General features: G+C 42.3%; 1 pseudogene; it reads left to right on the top strand.

The window, feature by feature from the left end:
- Positions 1-14,874, top strand: part of LOC137768291 (actin, cytoplasmic 3-like) — a 37,554-nt pseudogene extending 22,680 nt beyond the window's left edge.
- Positions 14,875-23,556: the final 8,682 nt, after the last annotated feature.

Raw genomic sequence — 23,556 nt, 5'->3', positions numbered from 1 at the left:
CGTATATTCTTTTTCATATTCTTTTCCATTATGGTTTATTACAGGAGATTGAATATGGTTCCCTCTGCTGTACAGTAGGACATTGTTGTTTATCTAGTTTATATATAGTAGTTTGTATCTGCTAATCCCAGCTCCTAATTTATCCCTTCCCCACCCTCTTTCCCCTTTGGTCACCATATGTCTGTTTTCTATGTCTGTGGGTCTGTTTCTGTTTTGTAAATAAGTTCATTTGTATCATATTTTAGATTCCATATATAAGTGATATCATATTTGTCTTTCTCTGTCTGACTTACTTCACTTAGTATGATAACTTCTAGGTCTATCCAGAATAAATTTATTCTTAAACATGAACAGAATGAGTTTCCTATTCATAGATTTGGAAGGAAAACATATGTTTAAGCAAGTTTTGAAGTGGCTATTTTCTGAGTCTTTTGATTTCTGGGGGGTATATTTCTCTTACTTCTATAAATAGTTTTTGGACTGTGACTATCATTTTTGTGTAATAACTTTTGCCCCAAGACTCCTGAGATATTATTTTGTGATTCTCTACTTTTGGAGATCATGGATAAGTTTGAGGATATCCTACATTTATATTCTTTCTAGATAATCTTTTTTTTTTTAAATTTTATTGCTTGGATACTTTTAGGATTTAAAAAATGGAATTAGAGAATTTTGTCAAGGTATCTAGGAATATAGGTCTTTCTTGCTATTGTTTTTATTGGACTTTACTGGAAACATGTTGAAATCTTCTGAATTGCATTGGAATAAATCAGCATAGGACAATCTTCATCTGTATATTTTTGTGACTTGGCTCTGCTCCTTTGTCATTCATCTCAGGAATTTTGTTATAGGCTGCTCTTTGTCAACCAATATCCTCTCTCTCCTTTTTCTTTACTCATAGAACTCTGTTTTAATTTTGGAATGGTCTCAGTTTAAAAGCTCTATTTCCCAGTCTTCCATGCAGGTAAAAGTAGTCATATGACATACTTGAGTCCAGTGAGATATATTTGTAAGTCATTGGATGGGGGCTTCTGGGGAAGCTCTTTAAGGGAAGCTGACTCATCTGGTATGCTGCATTTGCTCTTCCTTTTCCTCCATATTCAATCTGGAATGTGGTTATGGTGGCTGGAGTGCCAGCAGCCATCTTGTAAGCTGGGGAAGAGAGCCACACACTAAAGATGGCGTAGCAAGGGCTAAAAAAAGTCTGGGTCCCTGGTAAGGTAGCTGCCCTACCAGCCCAGATCTGTCATTTCTGGACTTCTTGCTACAGGAGGGAAAAATAAATTTGTCTCTTGGCTAAGCCACCATTAGTGGCTTGTTTTGGTCAATGTCTTTGAACAAAATCCTTCTCTGATAAACAAATACCTCTTTCCTAAAGGTAAACTGTCTACAATTATCATCTTTTCATGCATTGCTTTTTCTTTTGACCCTTTCTGTTGTATTCTTAGAGAGCTTTTTATTTCTTTTTTATCTCTCTAATTTGAATTTTCACTCCAAAGCAGACTTTATTTCTATTGTTGACTTTTAGTTTTTCTTGCTATATTTTTGTTGTTATTTCAACTTGCATTTCATTCAGTTTCTTCTTATTTCCGAATTTAAGTTTCCTCTGAAATTAAGTTTCTTAAGATCTTTTTCACCTCATCTTTCATCTGGTCTCACAAGGCCTTTCATGAATTTACAACATTTATTCAGAATGCAAAATACACCTTAGACTTTCCTATTATTTGCTGTAGCTCAGAGTATGCTTTTCCCTGAATCTTTAGAGTCGTACTCCCCTTATCTACCTGTTACACATTTTTGTTTCAGTTTATTCACCTTTGGACAGTAGAACCATCCAGGTTGATGTTTACCAGATGACTAGCGGCCCATGTTCCTGTCTGTTCTCACTTCTATGTGAGTTCTGCCAGAATCAGAGGAGTCCCAGTGTTAACTAGGGGTGTGCTGAGATACATAGCTCCAGCCAGATTTTAGTGCCTCCTTGGTGTTTCTCTACTGGAGCTTATCTAGTGGGGCTTACTTTGAATAAGTAGCTTCCCAGGGTTGCTGTATGTGGTTCTTTGATCACTGGCATTGGGTCTGTCCCCAGATAACAATTCCAGGGATGTACTTGCAGGGCTTTTCCTCTCCCTTCCCAAGGGAGGCCAATTCCCATCCCAGGGCAGAGCCTTGGTGATGCTATTCCTATAACCAGACGAGGCCGGTACTGAACCCAAGTTCACCTGCTTACTGCTCAAAAGGCCAATACTTGAGAGACAACTGTTGGTGGGAAAATTTGCTTTATTCAGGAGGCTGGCAACCTGGGAAGATGGTGGACTAATGTCCTAAGACCGTCTCCAAGTTGCTGGTTAGGAGGTTTTAAAGGCAGTATGAGGGAGAGGCTGAGGGCGCATGATCAGCTCGTGCACAATTCTCAGATTGGTTGGCATCAAGGCGAAGTTTCAAGCATCTTCTGGTTTCAACTGTTGTGGGGTCTACATGCTTGAGGTCAGCAGTTTTCATCTGGTGGGCGTCTGCCTCCTATAAAAACAACTTGGGAATGTGTGTCAGACCTTTATCTGTATTTTTCAGGGAACTGGGAGTTCAGTGACTCTGCTCTGTGGCTGGTTTATAGTCTAAATTGTTACCAGTTTCCCCACCCAGCAAGGGTTCTGTGTTTCTACATCTTCACATTTCCTTATCATTAACTCTTGAGCCAGACTTTTGAGACTCAGGGAATGCCTGGGAGACTAAAGCTTTTCTACAAACGAGAGGCAGGCAGAGGACATTGGGTGGGGTGGGGTGGAGGTCTGACCTGGGAGGGCCACACAGGGTCCTGCTTGGTTATGCTTCTTTGTGGAGGAACTGCCGTTTCCTCCCTTTGACCTGTGATATCAGGTTCAGCCACCCTCCGTGGCTGAATTCCACTCATCCACCCAATGTCACTTCCCACTGCTCTCCAAATGGATACTCAGTTCAGTATATCTTCCTCATGTCCATTCTATACTCAACCTCAACTCTTAGATTATATTTATGATGTTTTTACCTGCTTGGAATGCTTTCTGCAAGAAAGTTAGATCTTTCACCAAGTTAGATCTTACATGCCTGATGATGGTCCCTCAGCTGGGTTGAAATATAGGGAGGGAGGTGACCTCATCTCCCAAAAGACGTAAAGAGAGAGCACTCAGGGAAGAGAGCCAGTAAAAACAGATGACCTGAGGAAGCAATTCCTCCAGTGCTGGAGGAGCCAGGCACATTTTCTGGCGGGGCTCTTGCTTCATCTCTGACATTGGGTGGTATGCCACCCAATGGAAGCTCCCTCTGCCTCCCCTGTTTTCTTCAAAGTTACCCCCTGAGCAGATCACAGTTTTGTAATCCAGCTTATCCACACCGCAGCTAAGAGATATTTCTTCCAGGGAGCTAAAAATATTGGTCAGTATCCTCAATTCCCACGGCTGTACTTTCAGAACCATTACCCTTAATGGAAGTCCACACTCACCTCTGTTTTGGTGGTGGCCAAATCCAGCCCAGGATTTTGCTGACCTAAGCCTGATCCCACTGAGATTTCAAGGCATTTCATCTGAGAAATCCTCTTATCGTTTCAAGTTTAATACGTCTAAAGCCCAATTTATGACCTCCTTATAATGACATTGTAATTCTCCCAGCCCTTAAAACTTGACCCGTGACCAAGTTAACATGTTGGAGTTAAGCATCAGACACAAGAAGTATCACCCTCTAAATGCTGTTGAGATTGTTCCAGAATTTCATTTTCCATCTTTTCCATTCTCATTGCTGCCACTATTGTGCAGGATTTAATTACTTCATGTATGAATCACCGAAGGAGAATTTCTGCTCATCTCCTTCCTAATGTGACTTCCACCCTCCCTCTCAAGAGGCAGATCAATTTCAGGTTGATCTTCTTTTAGGCAGAGCTTCAGTGATACTACTACTTTGCTGAGGAACTGCCATTTCCTCCCTTTGACCTGCGGTATCTGGTTCAGAGACTTTTCATAGTTGAATTCCACTCATCCACTCAGTACTACTTCCCACTGCTCTCTAAAATGAATACTAAAAAATAAAATAAAATAAAATAGAATAATAAAATAAAATAAAATGATACTCATCTCATTGGTCTATTCCACACGTCCATACTATACTAATCATCAGATCTTAGATTTTACTTATGACTTTTTTCTAGCGGAATGTTTTCTGCATTTTTTATCACCAGATTAGATCTTACCCCTGCTCAAAGACCCAGCTCAAATACAGCTGTCAGTTTGGACTGACCGATACTTTTTTTTAAAAAATGATTCTGGTCATTATAAACTAAATAAGAGAGATGTACACATTTGGAAATTATTTCAGTGGATTTGTATGTGACTTTTTTTTTTTTAACATCTTTATTGGAGTATAATTGCTTTACAATGGTGTGTTAGTTTCTGCTTTATAACAAAGTGAATCAGCTATACATATACATATAGCCCCATATCTCTTCCCTCTTGCATCTCCCTCCCTCCCACTCTCCCTATCCCACCCCTCTAGGTGGTCACAAAGCACCGAGCTGATCTCCCTGTGCTATGCGGCTGCTTCCCACTAGCTACCTATTTTACATTTGGTAGTGTCTATATGTTCATGCCACTCTCTCACTTCGTCCCAGCTTACCCTTGTATGTGACTTCTTTCACATCATGCTCACTTAAGTATCTTATGTGTGCTACTCCTAAAAAGAATGTGCAATAAGTAGGCCTTCTTCCCCGCTTGGTATAAGTCAGAATAATAACCATCGCACTTTGAGAGGTAACGTAAGAAGATGTTAGTCTCTGCAGTTGAGATTGTGCTGCTCAGGTTGGCATAACGCAGTTGCACAGGGACTCTTGGGATGTGGGGTGAAGTCATCATTTTATGCTTTATTCTTTCTCGGCACACGTGTTCAATGGTTGAATCTGTGCTGAAGATTAAGTATCTCTTTATTAAAAACACAAGTTTCTGGGGGTTTTCATTTCTGTTTGTGGGTTTTTTGTTGTTGTTTTGTTTTCTTTGTTTTGTTTGTTTGTTTGTTTTGTGTTCCTAAAGCACAGATGGCTCTATCACTGCTAGTAAATTAATCACAAATGGCCAAGTGGCTTTTCTTCTGGAAAGCAGGAGTTTAGGGTCGCTTTGGTGGAGTTCATTTATCATGTCTTTTCCCCACATTTCTGGTTCCTGCATTGCTGTTACAGAAGGCCTAACTTTTCTGTCTGCATATGTACCTGCCTGCAGGATAGATTTACCACCCACACAGAAGGATCATCTTCCTGATTTATGTCTATAACATTTGCTTTTAAATAAATTGGACAATTCGGACAGTGGTCTGTGCTTTAGTAAAAGATGGTCCTCTCTCTTAGACCAAGTGACCCACTGTTAGGACAGCATTTTCTAAAGCGCTTCCCATAAAACTGCTTTAGGATAAAAATAGAACTTATTCATTGTGAAAAGACAGGGCGGGGCGGGGGGGGAGATTTCCAAGGTCCATAAAAGGTGGTGTGAACAAAAGGAAACATATTTCTGTGCTGCAGGACTTCTCAGTGCTTTTGGCAGGCTGGTGCAGGTACTGTCGGTGACCTGTGCCTCTGGGAGGGGTCCAGTGAGGTGACCCCAGAGGGGACTAGAGTGGCATTCCAGAAGCACCTGGCATGAGGCTCTTTTTCTCAGAATATCTTTCGGAAATAGTGTTTAATGGAAAACACCGGGTCAAACCTCAGCCTGGGCTGTTGCAAATCCTGTCATCAAGGGAAAATTAGCGATTTGCTAGAGTTTAGCCTCTAGTTTGGCTCAGAAGAACCTCTTCATACGATACGTGTGTAGAAGATTGCATGTTAGTCCTGTGGGCACCCATGCTGGGGGAACCCACTTCCTGCGTAGACACTCCTGTTTTGCTATGTTATTACTGTCATATTTTCTCTTTCATAACACTCGGTTATTTCAGCTTAGAGGAGGGACCTCACAGTATTGAAATGCAGACCTCTTCGGGGGAAGATTTTATTCAGCTGGTGCTGTGAGCTTGGAGGAGGGACCACATGGGCCTCAAGTGGACTTCTGAGAAATGAGCGCTAATTGGTTACTGATGGTTCACTGAGGGGGGAAAGGTCAGGCTGACTCTTCCAGTGTTGGAAAAAAACCACAAACAGGATTCTGCTGCTGCAAAGGTGAAGCATTGACGCTGCAGGTGGAAACAGTTGCTGGGCTAACGTGGACCGGCACAGGAAGCAGAGAGGGCGGAGCTAGTCCCTTCTTCCTCTTTCAGCCTCCATCTTCCCCTCTGGCATCTCCTATTGGCAGTGCCTGCGCAGGCGGCAGGTGGCAAAGCAGAGATGGGGTGAGCAGTCTCCGCTCCAGCGTCACAAGAGTTCAGAAGGGTGGGAATGGAGTCGAAAGACAGCTCAAAACCTGGCAGATCACCCCAGTGAGTTCTCAAACTTTTGCTCATTGCCAACGGGACAGGTGAAAACTCAGAGCTTGTTGTACCTTTGATTAGCATTTTTTCTCATTGGGGCCAAGGTTGAATACCTCTTCATTTTTAGAATTGTTTGATTTTCCTTTCTATGAACTATCTTTTGATATGCTTTGTTCATGCTTCTTCTTCTTTGGTCGTTGTTTTTGTTTCTTAGACATGAAAGGAATTAGGGTTTTGAATATAATATGAGTTGGAAATACTTTTCCAGGTTTGTCATTTATCTTTTGATATAGGGTGGGTGTTCCACGTGTGCATTTTTATTTTTACAGAGTTGAGTTTTATCAGTATTTTCTTTTGTGACTGAGGTTTTTCTTCACCTGTAGAAAGACCTTTCCAACTTTGAGATTATAAAAATGTTCTTCCATTTTTTCCCCTAGTGCTTTTATGGTTTTGGTTGTAAAATTTAAATATTTGATCAATTTGGAATTTTTCCTATTGTATAATGTGAGATATTAATCCAAATGTGTTTCCTTCTTCCTGATTTACCATCCAGATGTCCCAACACCATTCATTGAATAATCCATATTTTCTCCACCAATTTGAAAATTCACCTTTATTATAATTCCTTTATGGTTTAAAAAATTTTGGGGGGGTCTATTTCTGGACTTCCTAATCTGTTTTTCAGCTATGGCTACTCATGTACTAGCACCACACTCTTTTAATTACTCTAGCTTCATAATATGGTTAAGTATCTCCTACAGCATTTTTTTCCTCATTATTTTCCCCTTTTAGAATCTTGTTTGTTCTTGGTTTTTCTTTCTCCCATAGGAGAATTTGAATCAGCTTCTTTAATTTTAAAACCTATGGGTAGTTTCATTGGGATCACATAAAAATATAGATTAAGAAAGTGCTGAAATTGTTATCATGTCAAGAACATGGTATACCTTTCAATGTCTTTTTATTCTTTTGCGTATTTCTTCAGTATATCCCAAGGTGCGTGCACTGCCTTTTTTCTCCTCATTTGCAGTCCTGTGTATCTTGACTTGGTGTCTTCCCACACCCCAGTTTTACCTCCAGTGCATATGGCGGCCACATTTCATATATTGTGCTCAGAGTTATAGATATTTTGTGGTTTTATTGAAGACGGAGTTTGCCTTTTTGTTTCCCTGTTGCTTTTGGGTGACTCATGAGAGAATAGGGGGAATAGCTTTTTCCTCTCATTTGAAAATCGGTTGCTATTTCATTTACATGGTTAAACACTCTGGGATTCCTTCACATTGACTGCAAGAAATCCAGTTTTTATCACCAACTATTTCTGGGAATCTCTGGAATGCCAAATAGTTCACAAATATGCTTGGAATGTCATTGCCACCTCAGCTGGGCCTCTGTCTCTCAGGTACTTCTCAACCATCTGCAGTTAACATTGCTCTATCTCAAAACCAGGTGTTACCCCTTTCACCCACCCCACCTGTTATCAGCCTGTTTTCAGCCCTCAGGAAAATATTTCCTTGAGGGTATGTGTTGATATTCCCAGGAGTAACAGGAACAATGATTCCAGATTCTCAGTTTCCATATGTTTGCTTTCCTGAAATTGATCTGCCCGAGAATTGCCAGTGGTCTGTAGATTCTCTCTTCCAACTTCTCCTTTCACCCTTCCTCTTTCACATGTAGTTAAGGAAAGGCATCAGTCTCACCCATTCTAGATCTTACTATGTGCATTGGCTTGGGGGTGGAAAAGCATCTAGGGAGAAACCAAGCGGGCACTTCAGGATCCTGGTGCTTGTTGAGAAAGTGAATGGCTGCAGTGATTGCCGTGATTGCCTTTTGCAACTCAGGTGGTTCCAATTCCTGGCTTTCATTAAAGCTGAAGGAAGACTTAAAGAGATTGTCCATGGATAGGCGATTTAAATTAATTCTGTTGATTGATTACTATGTTTTTTGTTTTGTATGTAGCTTGTAAAGAATTAAAGAAAGTGAAGGACGTTAGTATAATTAAACTCCTTGCATTTGCACCTACTTCTGTATATGAACAGTTGTCTCAAATGCTTCATAAAAAAGGAGTAAAATTGATGATAAATTATCTCACTTTAGTAATGCAAAATGTTCATCTCTGTATATATAAACTAATTTTTTTATGGAGTATAGTTAATTTACAATATTGTGTTAGTTTCAGGTATACAGCAAAGTGATTTAGTTATATATATATATTTTTTTTTTTCAGGTTATTTTACATTATAGGTCATTACAAGGTATTGAATATATTCAATAGTTCCCTGTACTATACAGTAGGACCTTGTTGTTTATCTATTATATCAATATATAGTAGTGTGTATCTTTTAATCCCAAGTTCCTAATTTATCCCTCCCTGCCCCTTTCCCCTTTGGTAATCATAAGTTTGTTTTCTATTTCTGTGAGTCTGTTTCTGTTTTGTACATAGATTCATTTTTATTATTTTTTAAATTCCACATCTAAGTGATATAATATTTATCTTTCTGTGCCTGGCTTAGTATGATTTTCTCTAGGTCCATTCATGTTGCTGTAAATGGCAGTATTTCATTCCTTTTTATGGCTGAGTAATATTCCATTGTGTATATGTATACTACATGTTCTTAAGCCAGTCCTCTGTTGATGGGCACTTGGTTTGTTTTCATGTCTTGGCCATTGTAAATAGTGCTGCTATGAACATTAGGGTGCATGTATCTTTTCAAATTGGAGTTTTAATCTTTTCTGGATATATGCCCAGGAGTGGGATTGCTAGATCATATGGTATCTTTACTTTTAGTTTTTAAGGAACCTCCATACTGTTTTCCACAGTGGTTGCAACAATTTACATTCCCACCAACAGTGTAGGAGGGTTCCCTTTTCTCCACACCCTCTCCAGTATTTATTACTTGTAGACTTTTTGATGATGGCCATTCTGACCAGTGTGAGGTGGTGCCTCATTGTGGTTTTAATTTACATTTCTCTAATAATTAGCAACGTTGAACATCTTTTCATGTGCCTATTGGCCATGTGGATACCTCCTTTGGAGAAATGTTTATTTATATCTTCTGCCCATTTTTTGATTGGGTTGTTTGTTTTTTTGATATTGAGTTGTATGTGCTGTTTGGATATTAACCCTTTTATGGTGTCATGTCTTTAAGTCTTTAAGCCATTTTGAGTTACTTTTGTGTATAGTGTGAAGGAGTGTTCTAACGTCATTGATTTGCATGCAGATGTCCAGCTTTCCCAACACCACTTGCTGAAGAGATTATCTTTCTTCCATTGTCATATTCTTACCTCCTTTGTTGAAGATTAATTGACCAAAGTCTATGGGTTTATTTCTGGGTTCTATTCTGCTCCGTTGATCCATACGTCTGTTTTTGTGCCAATACCACAATCTTTTGATTACTATACCTTTGTAGTACTGTCTGAAATTTGGGAGGGTTATGCCTTCAGCTTTGTTCTTTTTCCTCAGGATTGCTTTGGCAATTCTGGGTCTTTTGTGGTTCCATATAAATGTTAGAATTATTTGTTCTAGTTCTGTGAAAAATGTCATGAGTAGTTTGATAGGGATTGCATGAAATCTGTAGATTGCTTTGGGTAGTATGGCCATTTTAATAATATTAATTGTTCCCATCCAAGAGCATGGGATATCTTTTCATTTCTTTGAATCATCTTCAGTTTCCTTTAACAATGTTTTATAGTTCTCAGTGTATATCTTTCACCTCCTTGGTCAGGTTTATTCCTAGGGTTTTTTTAAAAATTAATTAATTAATTTATATTTTATTTTTGGCTGTGTTGGGTCTTCATTGCTACGCGTGGGCTTTCTCTAGTTGCGGTGAGTGGGGGCCACTCTTTGTTGCAGTGTGCGGGCTTCTCATTGCAGTGGCTTCTCATGTTGCGGAGCACGGGCTCTAGACTCGCGGGCTTCAGTAGTTGTGGCATGTGGGCTCAGTAGTTGCGACTTGCGGGCTCTAGAGTGCAGGCTCAGTAGTTGTGACGCACAGGCTTAGTTGCTCTGTGGCATGTGGGATCCTCCTGGACCAGGGCTCGAACCCGTGTCCCCTGCATTGGCAGGCGGATTCCCAACCACTGCGCCACCAGGGTAGTCCCCCTAGGTATTTTTTTAAATGAGATTTTAAAAGGGATTTTTAAGGCTTCCCTGGTGGTGCAGTGGTTGAGAATCCACCTGCCAATTCAGGGGGCACGGGTTCGAGCCCTGGTCTGGGAAGATCCCACATGCCGCGGAGCAACTGGGCCCGTGAGCCACAACTACTGAGCCTGCACGTCTGGAGCCTGTGCTCTGCAGCAAGAGAGGCCACGATAGTGAGAGGCCCATGCACCATGATGAAGAGTGGCCCCCGCTCGCCGCAACTAGAGAAAGCCCTCGCACAGAAACGAAGACCCAACACAGCCAAAAATAAATAAATAAATAAATTTATTTTTAAAAAAAGGGATTTTCAAAAACTTTTTGATATTTCATAGGTAGTGTAAAGGAATTCAACAGATTTCTGTATGTTAATCTTGTATCCTGCTACCTTGCTGAATTTGTTTATCAATTCTAATAGTTTCTGTGTGGAGCCTTTAGGGTTTTCTATATAGAGTATCATGTTATCTGCATATAATGACAATTTTACCTCTTCTCTTCCAATTTGGATACATTTTGTTTCTTGTCTGATTGCTGTGGCTAGGACTTCCGATACTGTGTTGAATAGACGTGGTGAGAGTGGGCATCCTTGTCTTGTTCCAGATTTTAGCAGGAAGGTATTACGCTTTTCACCATTGAGTATTATGTTGGCTGTGGTTTTGTCATAAATAGCTTTTATTATGTTGAGATATGTTTCCTCTATACCCATTTTGGTGAGAGTTTTTATCGTGAATGGGTATTGAGTTTTATCAAATGCTTTTTCTGAATCTACTGAGATGCTCATGTTGTTTTTGTCTTTTCTTTTGTTGGTGTGGTGTATCACGTTGATTTGCATTTGTTGAACCATCCTTGTAACCCTGAGATGAATCCAACTTGATCATGGTGTTTGATCCTTCTTAGGTGGTGTTGGCTTCAGTTTGCTAATATTTTGTTGAGGAATTTTTGTATCTATCTTCTTCAAAGATATTTTCTTTTTTGGTAGTGTCTTTGTCTGGTTTTGGTATCAGGGTGATGTTGGCTTTGTAGGATGACTTTGGGAATGTTCCCTTTTCAATCTTTTGGAAGAGTTTGAGAAGGATTGGTATAAGTTCTTCTTTGTATGTTTGGTAGAATTCCCCAGTGAAGCCATTTGGTCCTGGATTTTTATTTGCAGGGAGTTGTTTTTTTTTTGTTTTTGTTTTTTTTAAATTACAGATTCTATTTCACTTCTAGTGATCAGTCTGTTTATATTCTCTAGTTCTTCTTGATTCAGATTTGGTGGGATGTATGTTTCTAGAATTTCTTCTAGGCTGTCCAATTTGTTGGCATATAATTGTTCATAGTATTCTCTTACGGTTTTTTGTATTTCTGTGGTATTGGTTGATATTTGTTTGCTTTCATTTCTTATTTTGTTTATTTGGGTCCTCTCTCTTTCCTTCTTGGTGAGCCTGGCCAGAAGTTTGTCAATTTTATTTAACCTTTCAGAAAACCAGCTCTTGGTTTTATTGATTTTTTTCCTATTGTTTTTTAATTTCTATTTTATTTATTTCATCTCTGATCTTTATTATTTCCTTCCTTCTGCTGACTTGAGGTTTTTTTTTTTCTTTTTTCTAATTCTTTCAGGTGGTAGGTTAGGTTGTTTATGTGAGATTTTTCTTGTTTTTTGAGGAAGGCCTGTATTGCTATGACCTTCCCTCTTAGGACTGCTTTTGCTGCATCCCATACGTTTTATATGGTTGTGTTTTCATCATCATTCGTCTTGAGGTATTTTTTAATTTCCTCTTTGATTTCATCATTAACCCATTGGTTTTTTAGTAGCATGTTGCTTATTTCCCATGAAATCATTTTTTTCCCCTTGTTTCTCTTTTTGTGGTTGATGTCTAGTTTCATGCTGTTGTGGTCAGAAAAGATGTTTGAATAATTTTTATCCTCTTAAATTTGTTGAGGCTTGTTTTGTGTCTTAGTATGTGGTCTGTCCTAGAGAATGTTCCATGTGCACTTGAAAAGAATGTGTTTTCTGGGGTTTTTTTGGGTGTAATATTCTGAAAATATCGCTTAAGTCTAACTGTTCTGTTGTGTCATTTAGGATCTCTGTTGCCTTATTAATTTTCTGTCTGGAAGATCTGTCCATTTATGTCAGTGGGGTGGTAAAGTCTCCTACTATTATTGTATTCCCATCAATTTCTCCCTTTATGTCTGTTAATATTTGTCTTCTGTATTTTGGTGCTCCTATATTGGGTGCATATATGTTAATGAGTGTATGCTTTTGTTTCTTAATGTGTGGCTTGGATACCCGGCATCAGAATCACTTGGGGGATCCTAATTAAAAATACAGATTCTGCCCTCCAGGGTATGTCCCTGGAATCTGCTCCCTGGGAATTGGACAGTGCTGTGGATATTGCCTAAAATCAGCATTTTAAAACAAGTTCCCATGGGTAATTCTTGCACACACATCAGTGTTCCTCTAGTGCAGCTTTGTATCCCATATAGAGACTTCTTAGAAATTTATTTACACAGAGAATCCACTTCAGGGAATGGAGCACAAGAGACTAGCTTGGGGGAAGTTAGCTCCTCCTTGTGCCAGGATGATGGGCTGTTTTTCTAAGGAAACCACTCTGCCTCGCTCTGTTCACACACAGAGCCAATGTATCCTCTTAATTTCAGCCCAGGAATGACACCAGCCTGGCTCCCCACCATCCCACATCCCCTTCCTACAGGCCTGGCTTCTCTTCCCAGCAGATGTGCCTTCCACTTTTCTGTTTTACCCTTGGAATTTGAAAGGCATCTTTTGGATGATCTGTCAAGCTTAAACATTACTTCTTTTAGGACCCAAATTTCAGCATCCTCTTCTTCATTTTGTGTGCCTTGTGCTCAGAAATGAGGGGTCCTTGCTTGTCTGGATCCCATTCCCATCTGTCAGGGGTGTGATGGAGACAGAGGACCAGGTCCTGAGGGTGAGGCCCACTTAGGATGATGGATGCTGCATTAGCTATACTTGGGCTCAGCAATGTGTGCTTCAGACTGGAGAGTGGAAGGACATTTTCAGATGCCATCTCTCACCTCCCAGTTTGAAGCTGGGAATGTGATTGTAAGAGCCTGGCCCCAGCACCCTTATGCAGCTGCTACTTCAACTGCCTGAAGAACTTTGGGGAAAATCTTCCTGGCCACTAACTGCTTGTTCGATCTGCAAAAAGTCCATGGCCATTCCAAGTATACTGACGGGGGAGACTGAGTTATTTGCCTTATTTGATTGCTACCTTGGGGGTGAGCAAAAGACCAAGCACTGGCCTCTCACCACTCCTTCCCCTGAAAGCTCAGCATGGATGATGATATTTCCACATCGATGGTCAACAGTGGCTCCAGCATGTGTAGGGCCAACCTTTCAGAGGATCATGGCCCTGAAGCCATCTTCCCTTCCATCATGGGCAACCACAGCATGACTGTGGGCATGGGACAGAAGGACTCCTAGGTGGGTGATGGGGCCCAGAGTAAGAGGGAACTCTACCCTGAATAGCCCATCAAGGAGACGGTCTAGCATCACATTATAAAGCGAGTGTATGTGGCCCCCGAGGAGCACCCCATGCTGCTGACTGAGTCCCTCCTGAACCCTGAGGCCAACCAGGAGAAGACCCAGATCATATTGAAGACCTCCAGCACCACAGCCACGTACATGGCCATCTAGGCTATGCTGTCCTTTACACCTCTGGCCTGTGCCACAGGCATGTAAAGAAGTCCAGCAATGAAAACACACACACTGTGCCCATCTACGAGGGCTATGCCTTTCCTCACACCATCCTGTGTCTGGACTTAGCCGGGACCTGAGGAACTGCCTCACAGAGCTTTTCCACATGGCCAAGCAGGGAATTGTGCAAGACATCAAGGGAAGCTCTGCTATTTTGCTCTGAACTTGGAGAGGAGATGGTCACTGCAACCTCCCGCTCCTCCCTGGAGAAGAGCTGTGTGCCTCGAAGGCCAAGTCACCACCATTGGCAACAAGTGGTTCCACTGTCCTGGGGCCCTTCCAGCCTTCCTTCCTGAGCATGGAATCTGGAAGCATCCATGAAACTACCCTCAACTTCATTGTGAAGTGTGACATTGATGTCCACAACTTGTGACATCTTTTCCAACACGGTGCTCTCTGGTGGGACCACTGTGTACCCAGGCTTCACCAACAGGATAGAGGAGATTCCCACTCTGACTCCCAGCACGATGAAGACTGAGGTCATCACACTTCTGAGTGCTCTGCCTGGATTGGTGGTTCTATCCTGGGCTCACTATCCACCTTCCAGCAGATGTGGATCAGCAAGCAGGAGTTCCATGAGTCTAGCCACTCCACTGCCCACCAAAAATGCTTCTAGGTAGACAGTGTGTTACATCCTTTCTCGACAAAACCTGACTTGTGCAGAAAATGAGATGACATTGGCATGGTGTATTGATTGATTGATTGATTGATTTTTTTACTGTTGGTTGCCTCAGGATTTAACAAGTTGAATGGTGAAGGTGATAGCAGTCAGGTGAAGTTGCATCCCCCAAAGATCTGCAATGTGGCTGAGTGTTTTGACTGTCCTTTTTAAAAGAGTCATTCCGAATATCATGAGATGCATTGTTAGAGGAAGTTCCATACCTTCTCAAACACCTCCTCCTGTCTCCCTAAGGAGAAAGGCCCAGACCTCATCCAAGTTCACTCAGGGGAGGGTGATAGCATTGCTTTTGTGTAAATTATGTAATCCAAATTTTTGAATCTTCTGCCTGAACACTTGCTCTTTTTATTTTGTTTCAATTTGAATGGTCAGTCATCATGACCCCTATTTTGTCATCCAACTTTCAGTGTATGAAGATTTTTGGTCTCCCAGGGAGTTGGCTGAGACTTTTCAATAAAAGTACACACCTTAAGGGAAAAGAAAGACTTGACCTGGGTCCTTTAGCTGTAGTTGGGGGCAGGCTGCTCCAGGTTCTACCTCATAGTCACACCTAGAGCAGAATGAGTTGTCTCTATCATTGCCCCCAAATTTAAATTTAATTAATTAATTTAATTAATTAACTTAATTAACTTTAATTAATTCTTACAAAATTAATGGGTCAGGGCACCTGAAGCTTCTGTTTTTCTGTTTTTTCCCCAGCCCTCTCCCCACCCCCCCACCGCCAACCTTTTATTCTGTCCACCCACTTGGACCTGTATTTTCTCCCTTACAATGCCTCAGCCTGGGCTCACTGCCTGGCAGAATGACTTCGCATGCTCTGGGGTAGGAGTGGGTTTTGCCTTTCTCCACAAAAGCCTGGCATGTGGAGTGACCACACCCTTCCCACCGAGAACTGCAGAGGACTTGCTCAAACCCCTCATTACACATCATTCCCAACTGGAGAGACAAAGTACCACAACCCTAGCGCTTTGAGCAATGGGTGCAAGTCTCAGGGTTGAGATCAGGGTAGATTCAGGATGTAATGCAGTGTTCAGCCAAGCTCTGGCCTGACCTGCCCCACTGCCTGCTTGAACCTAACCTGCCTTCATGGATATGGAGCTGGAGGCAGCTGCTGGGTGGCCCATGGGCCATACATCCACAGTATGTGCCCAGAGGTGGAGCTATGTTTCATTGCGCATGATGTCCCTGGGCCCTGGTCTTTCTTTCTTGTAAACCCTGAGCCCCCACCCTCATCGGGAAGCCCCACCCTCTGCCTGGTCTCAGTGTTGTCACCAACGTTGACTCTGACATCCCCTGAAAGCTCTCTTCTCCTTTTTGTATCTCCACAATTCTTGTCTGATCTGCTACCCCCAGGAGGGGTCTTCTGCCAGGGTGGAGGGGAGAGGCACCCTGTAAGGAGGGAAGCTCTGAGACAGACCTCCTAGGTGCCCTTGTTATCAAGCCAAACACAGGCACAAACACCGATGCCACCTCACGTGGATTCACCAAGCCCCACCTGTTCCCAGTGCTGACCACAAAGAAGGAAAGAGGACCCTTTGCTGGGACCAGCTGCTATTTCTGCTTGCCCGGGGTGTCGGTCTTCGTGGAGCTGGTAGCCCACCTGCTGCTCTATCCACAACCATCCTGCCCTCAGCCGGCTCCATCACCTGCTGGGCTGGGAGGAAAAGCAGCCCATGGGAGCGCAGTAGGGCCTCCCCCTGCACTCACTGGGGAATCCTCTCCCTCCCTGCTGGTTGGGGGTGGGGAACTGTGAGGAGTGGGCTGGCTCCTCTACTTCAGCCCCTTCAGTGCAGTCAGCGGGAAGTACAGGACTTGCCCCCAAGGAAATATGTGGTTACTCTGTCACCTCCCTGATGCCTCAGCTTCTCCCTCCATCACCTTGGATGATGCTGGCATGTCAGCACCTGGGACATCACTGGCCCACTCTATCTTTCCCCTTGGCGGTGTCCACTTCTCTGATAATCTTTGGATGAGTGACCTGGTTTTGGACTTTCCACCCCTTTGTGGGTCCCTCACTCCTCAGACTCTCTGAGGTGGTTACCTCAGACTCTCTTCATTGGGTCATAGACCTCTCAGCACTGTTACAACGTGCAGATCTGTGAAGCAGCTGTCAGAGTGGACGAACGTGGAGGTCAAGAGTGTGAACTCTCCAGCCATTTTTAGCCATGGGCCTTGGGCAAGTTTAAAGCTTCAGCTTCTTCCTCTGTAAAATTGGAATGATTCTTGCACTCATTTCCTAGGGTTGTTATTGGCTTAAATGAGGAAATACATGTAATGTGATTAACATTGTGACTGGCCCCTTAATGAGTACCCTTTAAAAAGTATCAGTAATTGTTCACTATTACTAGCAAGTGCTCATTCTACGCTCATCTTAATTTACACACAGGTGTCCTGAAGCTCCTTGGACACAGGCTGAGAAGAAAGGAGAAAGTGTCAGATTCAGTGGGAGACTTGGTGCTCTCTGAAGAGCCCTGAAGCTTAAGTCAGGGCTTTCCCCTTTTATCTCCTAATAAGTTAAGATTTTATCTACTGCACCTTGAGGTTTATCTTCCAGTTCCTAGTTTGAAAAGAACTATTAATGAGCTCAAACACACATATCCTCACTCACCCCCCCCCCAAAACACACCCCAAAACACAATGAACCACTTAGTGATAGAACATGTGAATCAGAATTTGAAAAGGGTACCACTATTTCTTAGCAAGTTTAAATCTTTCTAAAAATTTTCTGTAACTTAATAAAAAAAAACACACACACAAAACATACATGAGTTTGGGAGAGGCAGTGTTTGGCTGAGAGCAGTGGTTGGTCCTGGGCTGGCCCAGCTCTGGTTGACAGTTTAATTTTTTTGTCACTTTATAACTCAGGGAAGATGCTTCTGAATTTTAAAAAAATTTCTCAGCTTTCTAATCAAAGGACAACTCATTCATTTAAATAGTGTAGCCCTCACTTCCCTTTCTGATTAGGTGTCAGTAACTTTGCCTTACTAGCCTGGTTAATCTACAAAGTAGATAGAGGAGCACATAAGGGACATGTGGAGACCTTCTGCTATTGGCAGTTTCCCAGGACATTCTGAGGGATGGTTTATCTATCCTCATTAACCCTGAGAAGGCATGGTCCTGGGGCTACATATGCGTAGTGTGGCTTATCCTATTTGTTAAGAGGAAGCCCCTGATGCTGAAAACTCAGCCTCTGCGCACTGGTGCCAAATCGAATCTTGGAGACAGAGTTTTGGATGAAGTAGAAAAGAATAGCTTTATTGCTTTGCCAGGCGTAGGGAGACACAGCGGGCTCGTGCCTCTCAAAACTGTGTGTTCCAACCCGGGAGGATTTGGTGAGGAGTTTTATAGCAGTGGTTCAAGGCTGGGGTTGCTAATAAGATTAGGGTGTGTGCAGGGCCTGCACTCCTTTAATCTGGTCTCAGGAGGTCTCCTGATGAGCTTCTCTGGTTCATTTGATCTGGCTTCAGGTGGTCTTCTCTGGAATGAAGAATGCTAACATCTTCCATTTGTTGGGGGTTTTAGTTCTGTAAAGAGCTCAGAGATATTGTTATGTGTATCCCTTGAGGCGGAACCAGGACCCTGCCCCAAGGCTGCACTATTGTTTCTTGGCTGCCCCTCCCTTCCCTGATTAGCAACTGTTCAAATATGCCCTTTGGAGCTCAGGGAAGGTCATGGAGGCTGGAGTCTATTCCCTACAAACAAGAAACAGGGGACACAGAAAGGCTTCCATGCCCAGGAACCCCACAGGGTCCTGCTCGGTTTCACCCCCACACCTCCATTCATCAAGCCCAGGATACAACATTGCATTCAGTCCTCATGCTTTCTTAGGCTCCTCTTCCTGTGACAGTATCTCACTTTCCTTGTTTTTGATGACCTTGACAGTTTTGAGGAGGACTGGTCAGGTATTGGAGCATGTCCCTCTGTCTGAACTTTCTCCTCACGATTAACCTGGGGTTATGTGTTTTGAGTTGGAAGACCACAGAGGTAAAGTGCCGTTTTCATCACATCATATCAAAGGTACATGCTGTCAGTGTGACTAGTTTGTCACTGTTGATGTTGACCTTGATCAACTGCCTGAGATGGTGCTTGTCAGGTTTTTCCACTGTAAAGTTCCTCTTTCTTCCCCTTTCCACACAGTGCTTTCTGGAAAGAAGTCACTATGTACAGCTCACACACAAGGAGTCAGGAGTATGCTTCACCTCCTTGTGGGCAGAGCACCTACATAAATTATTTAGAATTCTTCTCCACAGATTTGTCCCTTCTCCTCCACTTATTAGTTGATTCAATCATTTATGTCAGTATGGACTCATGTGTATTTATTTTATATTTCAAGTTATAATCCAGTGATGCATTATTTATTTTGTTGCTCCAGTTGTCCCAGATTTGGCCATTGGGAGCTCTTTCAGTTGACTCCCATGCCCTTTTGACATGTCCACCATTGTGTGTGTTTTTTTGATCATTTCCTTACTTTCTGGCACTATAAAAGACACTCAGGGGGCTTCCCTGGTGGTCCAGTGGTCGAGACTCCACGCTTCCAAGGCAGGGGGTATGGGTTCAATCCCTGGTCGGGGAACTAAGATCCCACATGCCACGTGGCACGGCCAGAGAAAAAACAAAAAAAGGCACCCGGGCTCATCTTGAGTCTTTCCTGTTTCAGTCCTAGAATCAGCCGTTTCTCCAAGGAGGTGGTTTCTTTTATTGGAGAATGAAGTTAGACATCAAAATCTGGGTCCTGGGTTTTATGGCATTTTTGATGCATTTTATGGCAATTAAGTCTTATTTAATAAAATTATCAATATTTTCCTTACTACTTTCTTGCTTTGCAAGAAGCACAAACTTGAAATGCCTTCTTTCTAAGAATAGATGGATGGATGACATGAATTTAGACATAAATAATATGCACATATGTCCTTATAGTTATTTCTTGGCTTTACTTTTTAACATTTGAATCTTTAAATATATGAGCTGTGTTTTTGGTGCATGGCATAAAGTAGATATTCTACATTTTTCCAAAATAAATTACTAGTTTATCCTCAATAGGATTTATTTTACACTTTTTAAGTAATTTTTCCTTGGCCTTTGAATCTTGAGATACTGATTGATTGGATTATGGGTTAAGCTGTGTGAACTCAGTCTAATCTCCTTTTTTCTTCTATCTTAATGAACAGTTTCTAGATGCAATGGCTGTGTGTCTTCTTGCTGTGAGTGTCCCTCGTCTTGCTTTAGCCACTTGCGAGCTCTTTCAGTTGACTCCTCTGGAATTCCCTTAATGGAAAAGTCTATTCTAATTTATTGCCACAGAAGATAACTTCAAACTCTCCACTGTCCAAGCATTATCAGGGTGTGGTTGTGAGAAACAGGGCACATAAAACATTTCCTGAAAGATCTATGGTCTACCCAACACTTTTTCTTCTCCAGGTTACCCCAACGGCAGAAAAGAGCAAAAGAAAACTAAGTAGATGTGGACCTTGGGTCTCCTGATTTTTGTCCTTTGTGGACTTGCTCTTGTGTTTGTTTTTGTCCCATCCTTGCACTGTGGGCTGCTGTGAGAACTAGCCACACGGAAACACTCTTGGGTTTATCATCTGGGGACTTTAGGAAGGAAGATGGGGTCCCCTCCATCACTCTGTATCTCCTTCCTGCTGGCCTCTGGAAGCATTCTTGTCAGGCTTGTGGTCCAGCAGAAACTTTCCCAGGGTGGTTGGTGATTTGTTTTTTTATCTTATGGTCAGTTTCCTCAATCACACGGCATGTTGCTCTATGGTTTGGCTGATAGGAAGCTGAGAGCTACATCTGTGGTCCATGTACAGCAAAATATTTGCCTCTGACTGAATTTTACCATCCTGCTTCTAATGTTTGCTTTGTCCTTATTTCCTTTTCCATTCAATTTTTTTAAAAAATATTTTTTTATCTCTGGCTGCATTGGGTCTTAGTTGTAGCACATGGGATCTTTCATTGTGGTGCGCAGGCTTCTCTCTAGTTGTGGCACGCAGGCTCTAGAGCGCATGGGCTCTGTAGTTGCAGCACGCAGGCTTAGCTGCCCCGTGGCATGTGGGATCTTAGTTCCCCAACCAGGGATCAAACTTTCATCCCCTGTGTTGGAAGGCGGATTCTTCACCACTGGACCACCAGGGAGGTCCCTCCATTCGATTTTTTATAATGTTGGATCCAGGGTTTCTCTAACTCAGCACCACTGACATCATGGGCCAGATAATCCTTTCTTGTGGGGATCTGCCCTACGCTTTGTAGGATGTTTAGCGGCATCCCTGGCCTCTGCCCACTAGTAGCAACCCCACTCACCCCAAGTTGTAAAAAGTAAAAATTTCTCCAGGCGTTTCCAAATGTTTCCCGGAGAGCAAGATAGCCCCTTGGTTGAGAACCATTGGATTATATGTATTTATGTCATCACTAAAATATTTTTGACTATAAGGCAATGTACAAAATGTTAAATTAATAAATAATGAAATAAATAAGCATTAAACAGGTGAAAAAAAGCAGGGAATGGTGTATTTACATATGGACCTAGAAATTAGAGGCTTAATAAGTGACCCCAGCGTCATTGCAACAGTTCCGAACCCCTGGGGGTATATTCACCTGGTGGTTCCAGAGCAGGATTTGGTGCCGTGTTTTTAAAGAGAGAAGCTTCTGAAGCAGAGAAATAGGAGCAGTGTAATGGACAAGTTCCTCTGGGTGCAGCCACTCTACTCGTTTACAAACCAGGAAGACAAGTGGGGCGGATCAGCTACTGAGGTAGCAGGGCACTGGCTAAGCCCCACGTCCACACACTGTGGGGAAAAACCAAGGCAGAGAACATGAGTTGGTCATAGAGATTATCAAATTGGGACACAGAACTGGGTTATTTGGCACTCTGTGGGCAGGGGCCTTATTGCTTCTAACGACTATTTTAAGGCTGCTTTATGTGCTAGTAGAATGGTGTACCCCTTGAGGAACTTGCCTCTGGCCAGGAGTAGGTAATGGAAATTTTGTACTTTTAAAATTTTCTGTGAAAGACTATTTAGGTTGTCTATCATCCAAGGAAATCTTTAGTAAGCTTTCAAAGCCAGAGCTCCAGAATAATAGGTAGTGCCCAGGTGAGCATTTTAACGTGCCTGTTCTGATTTTTCTCATGGTAATGAAGATTTAATCATGTAGTAATGTGGTGTGGGTGTGTGTTTTAACAACACTTCAGACTAAGAGAGCTTTCATCAGAGTAAATAATTGAGCTTTACACAATTTCTGCCTGTTGAGATAGTGACAGAGTGCAATTTTGCCCTTTTCTTGAAGAAACATGATTTCACTTGGCTTTCAGGCACATTCCTTTGCAATAGAAACACAATGTAGTTTTCCTTTTGTTATCACAGAACAGCAGGAATGAAGGTGTAGAGAATCATTTAAAGGTGCTTTTAAAAGCAGGGCTGTAAAACTCAGTTTCACATTCTTTGTGATTTGGATGTCCAGAACTTGCTGACACCTATCTGTGGACTTTTTTGTATCAAGGGTAAGCAAAGAGTTGTCCAGGAAACAACTATTCAGTTTCTTTAGTTTAAAATCAGGTCGTGTCTTTATTTTATATATTTTTTTTTGTTAGAAAGCAATTGGTGACCTTCCACCTCCCAACTCCAGGGTTCTCCAGCGATGGGTAGTCCTTGATGACGCTGTATCAGGATTCAAATATTAGGAGACTTTGGACTGAGAAGGGACCAGCCACTGGCAACAGTAATTTTGCCAAAATGGTGTTTTGGTTAATTGCACAGTCTTGTTTAGTCTTCAGTCTTCCCTATTTGACAGCAAGCATTGTTTTGCTGCACTCTACATTTCTATAACTAGCACTGTGCCAGATGCATTATAGGTGTTTAATACATATTTGGGTCAATTTGTGTTTAGTGATACGGACAGTTTGCAAAGGTTATCCCCAGGGCATAGCAATCATATTCATAATAGTTGCTCCCGATTCTTAAGAACCTATTTTGTATCATATGGCAGTTTGCGCCCTAGAAACGGACTCTGAGATGGAATTGGGTGTTTAGGACGTTTAGCCGAGTGTGCCTCTGGAGCTGAAGTGGTCGTCAGCGTTGTAATGTGGGACCAGTATGACTGGGCCTTGATATTCCTGTCTTGGGATACGGGTCACCACCGGAAGGGGCTGACCTTGGGTGAGGCAGCTCTCTACCACCGCGGCTGACCCTGGAAGGGCTGAAGACACAGCTGAAGGCATGTATGGATAGCACTCCCAACAGCGGGGCCACATCTGCTCGCACATCTGGGTCTGTCAGGTGCCAGCTTACTCCACCAGGCGCTTTCCGCATGTTATCTCTCGTCTTCACCGTTATCCTTAATGTAATTTAACATTCCCATCAATTTACAGATACGGAAACTGAAGTTCAGAGAGGTTAACTAGCTTGCCTAAGAATGAATAGATATAGGTAGGCAGATAGATACAACAGTGTTAAATATTTAAATTCAGCTCTGAGCTCAAAGCCTGAGTGCTCTGGATTTCTTTTGGGAATGGATCAACCAAGTTAGAAGAGGAGCATGAATTGGGAGTCACGAGACGGAGTGTTGGCTGGCTCTGCCACCCATTCCAAGTGTGACCTCAATTATCAAGTCCATTAATAAATG

This window comes from Eschrichtius robustus, chromosome 8 (genome assembly GCF_028021215.1).
Source record: "Eschrichtius robustus isolate mEscRob2 chromosome 8, mEscRob2.pri, whole genome shotgun sequence".
Lineage (NCBI taxonomy): Eukaryota > Metazoa > Chordata > Mammalia > Artiodactyla > Eschrichtiidae > Eschrichtius > Eschrichtius robustus.
Note: the sequence above shows the minus strand (reverse complement) of the source record. Positions and strands in the feature narration are given on the sequence as shown.